This window comes from Maniola hyperantus, chromosome 6 (assembly GCF_902806685.2).
Source record: "Maniola hyperantus chromosome 6, iAphHyp1.2, whole genome shotgun sequence".
Classification (NCBI taxonomy): domain Eukaryota; kingdom Metazoa; phylum Arthropoda; class Insecta; order Lepidoptera; family Nymphalidae; genus Maniola; species Maniola hyperantus.
In genome coordinates, this window is record NC_048541.1 from 4,032,824 (window position 1) to 4,041,420 (window position 8,597).

At 39.0% G+C, this 8,597-nt stretch overlaps 1 long non-coding RNA gene across 1 annotated transcript; it reads right to left on the minus strand.

Moving 5' to 3' along the window:
• Positions 1 to 3,221: 3,221 nt before the first annotated feature.
• Positions 3,222 to 5,951, minus strand: LOC138402447 (uncharacterized). The gene is made up of 2 exons (XR_011236824.1): positions 5,813 to 5,951; positions 3,222 to 4,897 (listed from the first exon to the last, which is right to left on the minus strand). It is a non-coding gene; the product is annotated as an uncharacterized lncRNA (long non-coding RNA).
• Between the last annotated feature and the right edge of the window lie 2,646 nt (positions 5,952 to 8,597).

Here is an 8,597-nt window from a genome sequence, read left to right on the forward strand (position 1 = left end):
TCTCTTGGGACATAAAACGTCTGAAATGCCTCGTTTGCTGCTTTCATTTAGTGAGGAAATAATTGGTACTAATATTTTCTTAAGAAATTATTTTTCCTTTCCGTAAAATAGACGCCATAGGGTCAGCGCGTACAAACAGAGTGGAGTAGAGACAAACTTTTTTAATAATACTTCAACTAATTATGTTTATATAATAATGTGGCTGAATTTGGTGCACTGAAAACAAAATATGGATGAGGCAAAAAGAACAAGTGGGCGCCTGGATAAAACGAGCCAATGCGCCACCTCGCCGTTATGCCAAAGTCAATAAAAATTAGTTTCAGTTGTTGTGTGTGTATACCGAGGGCATGCCGTGCACTTTTGAATTTATAAAAATATTTTCGGGTTTCAGTTTCGTAAGCGGTTTGCGTGGAATTTGTACTTTAACCTGTTTTCTCATGGCATTTTTCCGACATAAAAAGTCGTATATCCGTCTTCATTCTCCAAGATGAAAAAACCACTTTCCTACCTCGGTATTGAATTGCAACAAGATTGATTTCAGTAAATCGTGATAAATTAAGTTTTATTTAGGAAGAAAATCACATTTTTTATGGTATAAAATACCGACGAAAAAGCGGTGAGATTAGTATCTACTAGCTGTGTAATAAGCTAAACTGATTCCTAGATCCATGGATAAGTGGATTACGTTACATGGTGGTGGACGTACATTATATTTCATCATCATCATCATTATCATGATCAACCCATCGCCGGCTCACTACAGAGCATGGGTTTCCTCTCAGGGTGAGAAGGGTTTTGGCCATAGTCTACCTCACTGGCCATGTGCGGATTGGTAAACTTCACACACATTTTGGAGAACTCTTAGGCATGCAGGTTTCCTCACGATGTTTTCTTTCCCCGTTAAAGCAAGTGATATTTAATTACTTAAAACGCACAACTGCGAAAAGTTAGAGGTGCGTGCCCGGGATCGAACCCCCGACCTCCGATTAGAAGGCGGACGTCCTAACCACTAGGCTATCACAGCTTCACCTTCACATTATATTTAACCACGTGCAAATGTGTAATAAGAAATGAAAAAAAATGAATCCTGCCGTTTCTTTATGGTGTCATTTCTTATTAGCTATTTGGAGCTATTCCCGCATATCTCCAGTTCAAATGGATTACCTGCCACAATGAGGCGCGTGAATTATTCATGGCTGCCTTCCGTCTTTCTGCTCGCGATAAACAACATCAGGCTTCAAGTCACGACGTATGTTTTGAATTATTTTGGAGCTAAAATTAGTATCCAATTCCAAAGTGTGATTGTCTGGAGATACGCCCGTGGTGCTGAATACAGTGCGCGGCCAAAAGTGATGTGCATCGGCCTTTAGAATGACATTTTGGCAATGTATTGTTGTTGTTATATTGTTTTGTCGGTCTCAACGACAGATACAGTGCTCTACAAATCTGTTATCTCCATCTAAAGATCGATGTACTTTACTTTACTTTACTTTACTTGGCTTTTGGCCGCGTACTGAACCTACTTAGTATATTCGAATATAAATACTTCTAACACATTATGGACAATCATAATAAATATTATCATTTTTTCAGCGTAGTACATTATGCGGAAGCCATTTATTTAAGTGTGGTTCATAAAACTTTCTTACTGACTCGTTTACTTCGACCCCTGACCTTTACTAGACATGCGAAGGTATAATTATATGAAATTGCTCGCATTTTGCTTCAAGGTGGATACTGGTCGTGGTATATTATTATCTATACCTACTGTGGTGCCGTTATAATTAATGTACACAGGCCGTCGAATAACGAACTCTGACTTTGAACTTACTCAATAGGTGATTTATTGATCTATTTAGTGGTACGAAGTGAGGTTCGACAGTGCGATGGATGTCTTTTTCGCCGTACTATTGGAACTGCAGGACTGAAGCTACACGATGCGTTTCCGGTGCGTTGCGGCACTGCACCGCTGTGGGTGCTACATGCGCTCTGTGTTGTAGCTCCGGCAAAAAGTATAGCATTGCAACGCACCACCGTTCCCCGCCTCGTCTCTCCGGTCCCAAGTTCGTTAAGCGTGCAGTGCGGCGCCGCACAACATCGTAAGAGCGGGGGCACACGATGCGTTGCGGCGGCGGCGGTGCTGCGCCGGAGTGGTGTCACTGCGTCGTCTTACATAGAAATATCTGTGACATGTCACACGATGCGCTCCGGCGCCGCACCGGACTTGCAACCACCGAGACGAGGCGGGGAGGGGTGAATGCGTTGCGACGTTGGGGCGGCACCGCTCAATTGTTTTTACTAACAGACTGTCCAACGCTGCTACGGTGCCACTGCGACAGAACAATGTTGCGGCGCCGCACAGCTACGCAAAGATTTCACCGTACGCAACACCGCAACGCATCCTGTGCCCCCAGTGTAACGCATCGTGTGGCATGGTAAAGCGTATTCTATTATTATTCGTATTTCGTATATTATTCGTAGGATGACGCAGCGGCACCACTCAGGTACTGCACCGCCAACGCAACGCATCGTGAAGATCCACTCTAATATGTGTAATCTGCATCATCTACGAATAATCAGCTTAGAATAATTAACAAACCTTGGAGCCATACTAGAATGAGAAAGAGTCTCTCTAAAGTTTACCTAGCAAACCAAATGCCTAGTACAATCTAAAATTTTAGTGTAGCATTGTTATTTACAAAAGGTTTTATCCAGAGCAAGAGAATGTTAAACAAGTTGTATCGCGTGAACCCCGCACCATATTTCAGAGCAAACGAACTGGAACTAATGTGCACCAGCACCGTATTCCGCACAGACACCGATTTGTTCAACCGTTAAAAGGCAACAAGCGTTCTGAACATATCGATTGTTCCTTTCTTAAAGTTGCTATCAAAAAGTTCACGTATACCTGAGAAAAAGCATATTTTGACAATCCATCTATCAGTAACCAGCCGGTATGCGTCGACTGTAGGACATAGCCGTTTCCGCCGACTTCCTCATCTACCCAATTCTTGCCACCTTTTTAAGGTCGTCGATCCAGTTGGCTGGAGATCGTCCCACACTGCGCATCCAACGTTCTCCATTTCAAGATGCGTCTGCCCAACCAGCCTGTCGCAAAACCAGTTCTGCGACAGACATGACCTTCCCACTGCCACTTCAGCTTGCTAATTTGATGATAGTCAGATATTTCTTAGGTAGGTTTGAGTAAAAGTTCCGGAAAGCAGGCTCTTTATGAAATTATTTATTGAAAATTTCAATAATACAATTTTATAAGAACAATTGTTATTTTCTATTTTACATTGTCTTAAAATACTAATCTTCTGTTTTCAGCAATGAACGGCTAGAATGTCTAGATGGTTCAAAAGAGGATCAATAATATTTTTTTTATCCTCATTAAAACTAGAGCCTTCTCCGTAGAGCGACGAAGCGCGACCTACCGCCGGGATCGCTGCGCAGTCAAAATAAATAAGCAAAGTGCGTTGCACAAGTCATTATGGATAGCTCCATGATTAAAAGGTGAAATTTTGGTCTGGCTTTGATTAGTGCAACCGATTTCTTTTTTCTTTCTTTCTTCTCTCTGGGCTGGTTTCCGCACTTAAACGTTTCCGTCTGTTGTGCGTGCATCGCCCCTCCCCGCCGAAGTGTTCACTCCAGTAATCCAAGCTAGCACCAGAGCTTGTGCAACCCATTTCTTTGTTATCGACGTTTAAAGTTTAACAGTAACCGTGTCGTAACTTTGTCTGGCTCGTGTAATTGTCTCAAAAATTTATTATAGTTAGATACTTCTTAATTAAAGTTAGCTTGGTATATAACTTTTCAAGACATTGGGGTTTTCAAGACAACAAAAATATAGAATCCCATTTTATTCCAAAAATTTTGTTACTTAGGTAAAGTTTATGAGAAAACTTAAGAGCGGTCAGTCTTGATACTTTAATTAAACTAATGAACACTTAAGGGGTGAAACTGCTTTTTACAAGAATCACATTACGAGACGCTGTGAATGGTTTATCTGATTCTATCCCGATTAAAAAGTTAAGAGAACAGGGATGAAACGTGAATCTTATTAAATGAGCTAGATTTCATCAACGAGTTTCAAGATAACAAGTCTTACTGAGGCTGACATACATAAATGTAAAAGCCTGTTAATAAAAGATTGAAAAAAAAAAAAGTCTTACGGAAAAAAACAGTTACTATTTATACCTACATGGCATACACACTACATAAGCTACGTATATTGCGCTACGTATTTTTTTATAAGCAAGAGTCAAAAGTTTTTACAAACTGAAACTCAAAAATTTTTTTTTTCATCAAACCCATACGTGTGGGGTATCTATGGATTGGTCTTCAAAAACGATATTGAGGTTTTTAATATCAATGCAACACATTCAGCGATTCATTTTTATGTATAGAGATAATTACCTACTTAACCTATTTTAATTACTATGTGCTTTAAGATGCTATTTTGTAACCCACTTTTTATAACATAGCCTGTAAGTTCCATCTATCTAAGTGGAAATTCTTTTATGAAAAACCAGAAACCAGATGTAGGTAGGTATCTAAGGTACCTATCCTATATAAAATTTCATCTGAGTGAAGCTGGGCGTACTTACTTAGCACACCTTGACTCAAAACTGAAATCTAGGTATTTAAATGTAGCCAAAATTGTTATGTATTAATAGTTTATGTTGACAGAATTGATCTTTTCTTTTGATGATAGTGGATTTCATTTTTGTTGTCTTTTCCGTTTCCGTTATAGTGGATCGTACAGTTATTGCAGTACAAAGGTCGTTTATACATCCGACGATTATCATCATACTCATCTTCATAAGAATCACCGTAGTCAAAAACATCGACCCATCTTCTTCCATGATATGTTAAACCGAAACGGTCCGCACGGCTGCAATAAAAAATACTCTTCTTAATCTTCTAAATATATAAAAGGAAAAGGCGACTGACTCACTGACTGACGGACTGATCTATCAACGCACAGCTCAAACCACTGGACGGATCGGGCTGAAATATGGCATGCAGATAGCTAGTATGACGTAGGCATCCGCTAAGAAAGGATTTTTGAAAATTCAACCCCTAAAGTTGTGAAATAGAGGTTTGAAATTTGTGTACTTAGTCTACACGGATGAAGTCGCGAGCATGAGCTAGTAATAATTAAAAGCGAAATACAACTCACTAATTGACTAATCACAAAATCTCAGGAACAGGAAAAACTTATAATAAAGCCTACTAACTATTAATTACTTGAAGGTAGGTTCCTTCTAGGGCGTAGACATCAGCTAAGAAACAGTTTTGAGAAAATCCACGCCCGAGGGGGTAAAATAGGGGGTTGGAAGGTTATAATATGAAAGTCCTATAGCGGCATAATTTCTTAATTTCATGGAAAATTTGAAATTGTACGTAGACGAAGTTGCCAGCAACAACACTTAAATTACCTATAGTCCGCGACAAGCCGAGATAGCAATCGGGGTATGAGGCGGGGGACGCCCCGCACACCCGCACATCACTCGCGCTAGCCCGCATCGGGTTAGTGCGGGGGCTGTACAGGTCTGCGGGGCGTTCCCTACCTGATAGCCATCTCGGCCTGTCGCGTAGCATTGTTTGGTGAAGGGTTTTTAATACTACTTTCCATTATATAGATGAATATCATCTTTTAGTTCCCGCGTGTATTCAGGGATAAAACCAATCTAATCGAAAGACGCTGAGTGACGCTTTGTTGCACCCAGGTACTTATTATAAAACAAAATTACAAATTAGATATACAAAAGCTGGAAGAACTAAAAAGGTTCCTTAATATGCTTACCCTGGGTTAGGCTTCGTGTTGACTGCTGCAAACAAAGCTACAACTATAAGAGTAAATACTACCGATTTGTTCATGATTAATTCTAATACTGATAGAAGAGCCCTTGTAAATAATATTATGTTTCTGTTTTGAAGAGTTATTGAAGACTGACGACAAGCTTGATTAAACTTTTATCATAGGTACTCGTGTGCATAAGTTGACCTCAAAGATAACATTTCATAACAATAAAAACCCAGTTGTGATTTAAAGGAGTAGTTTCCAAAGCCGATAAGTACAATTTGTTCAAATCACGTTTTACTTGATGTTTTTTAATATATTTTCCTTATTTGGATTATAATTTTTTCAATCATTTTCCTTATCAACTCTTCTGTCAGATTCTTTACACACTGCAACCGGTCCGAGATAAATCGAGCTGAAGTACCTACCTACTCATAATTCAGATCTAGTGCGCAACCTCTCATACAATATTATATAATTTTATAGTGTTTTACCTACAACTTCAAGAAAATTTCTTAATAATTTTAAATACATATCAAAAATTGCAGACCGGCAGGATTCGAGCCCGCGTCTCCTGGAGTCGTGCCCAACGCTCCGACCGCTAAACTACGGTTCGCTTGCTGCCAGTGACAAAATTTGCGATATGTATGTTCAGTACTGAAAATAAAAAAATTTAGAAAACTCTCATACAAATTTAAATAGGATCCGCCTTCTTAACGGAATTTGTACTTATTTTTTAGTTCGGGATGGATAGACGGACATTTGTTTACGAGTATACGCGTACACCTTGTAGGATGGCTGTTTTAGGGTGGATAAATCACTGATCAAAAGATTAAACACTGATTGAATTGTCATGGATCACATGCACTAATATTTTAAAGGCAAAAGAGTGTGTGTGTGCTTATGATGTTGTCACTCTTTTACGCCAAAACTACAGAACGGATTCGCTATATTTGGAATAGAATTAGCTTATACTCTGACTTAAATACATAGGCTACTTTCTATCCCGGAAAAATAAAGAGTGTCCCTGTCCGCGGGATTAAAAAACCTAAGTAAATCCACGCGAACTAAGTCGTGGGTATCAGCTAGTTTGATATAAAAGCAAAAATGTTTAGCTGCACTAGAGAGAAAGCGCTGCCCGCCATAAACACAAAAGCGATAACGTTACCTAGCGTAATTTCAGATGGAATAGAACAGTAGGATTTCTTATCTTGCATCACTAAACAAAACCAGCGAATCGTGAACGGCGATCAGAGATAGACGGATTTGCAGTCCCAATTGGTAATGACAAAAGCTCTTAAGGATCTCCAATAGGACCAGTCCGGGACCGTCTTTGAAGGCTTACTTTTGATTTATCCTTGGAATTCCTGACGCCCTTTATCTTCAAGGAGCAATGATATTACGTCCGGTCAACTTGAGAAAAGCTCGAACATTTAAAAGAATTTATGTGGTTAATGAACCTGAAAAGCTGAAGGCTGTTTTGTTAAAAATAATTTAACAATATGAGTGGCCCTTGAAATTAGTGCAAACAACCAACTGAATAGACAAACTAATACATTTCATAATAGAAGAGATATTTTTAAAAACCTCGTGTCAATTCTTTCTTTCTTTTGGATATAAAGTAACCTACTTATCATACTCCAGGTATTTATGCATTAATAAAAACCGGCCAAGTGCGAGTCAGGCTCCCGCGACGAGGGTGCCGTACCACAGTCGTATTTTTTTGTCATTTTTCACAATAATTCAAAAACCATGATGCATAAAAATAAATAAAAATCTGTTTTAGAATGCACAGGTCCCTTTCCTATGATACCCCACTTGATATAGTGATCTTACTTCAAAATTGAAAATACTAATTATTTCTTCATGACCACAATTTAATTTTTTTTGTGTGATGTAACCACAGAATAGAATAAAATAGAATAGAATGTTTTTTATTCATGTAAACTTTTTACAAGTACTTATGAATAGTCAGGTTCGGAATGCTGGTGCCACAATTAACGGTTTTCAGATTTTTCCCCTAATGTCTGCTATAAGACCTAGTGAACCTACCTACCTACCAAATTTCATGATTCTAGGTCAACAGGAAGTACCCTGTAGGTTTCTTGACAGACCGACAGACAGACAGACAGACAGACAGACAGATAGACAGACAGACAGACAATAAAGTGATCCTATAAGGGTTCCGTTTTTCCTTTTGAGGTGCGGAACCCTAAAAATCATTCCATCCCATTCGTTCGAATCCCATTCGTACCTATACGGTAAAATACCTTGAAATTTCCATAATTACATATAACAACATACAACATATAAAAACATAAACGAAATGGAGACGGAAAAGTTCCCCGCATTTAGAAATAGTTGTAGCAAAGAGACGTTTTGCAAATAATTGCTCAAAACGATGCACACGCGGTTCTCTCCGCGCCATTAGCCGACGTCCTTTTGAAGGGATAGTAATACTCGTATTTGTCGAGATATCCCCCGAGAGCTGGCTAAATTATGTGTAAGACGGGAACACTTTTAGTTCAGCACAGATTTTGTAACTCCAAGTTATTTTGTCGCCCTTTTATCCGAATTTATTTTGTGCTACCTATTTATCTAAATATCTAAAAGGAAAAGGTAACTAACTCACTGACTGATTGACCGAATGATCGATCTACCAACGTACAGCTCAAACCCCTGGACAGATTGAGCTATAATTATGATGTAGACATCCGCTAAGAAAGGATTTTTGAAAATTTAACAGTTAAGGAGATAAAGTAGGGGTTTGTGGGTTTGATGAAGTCGC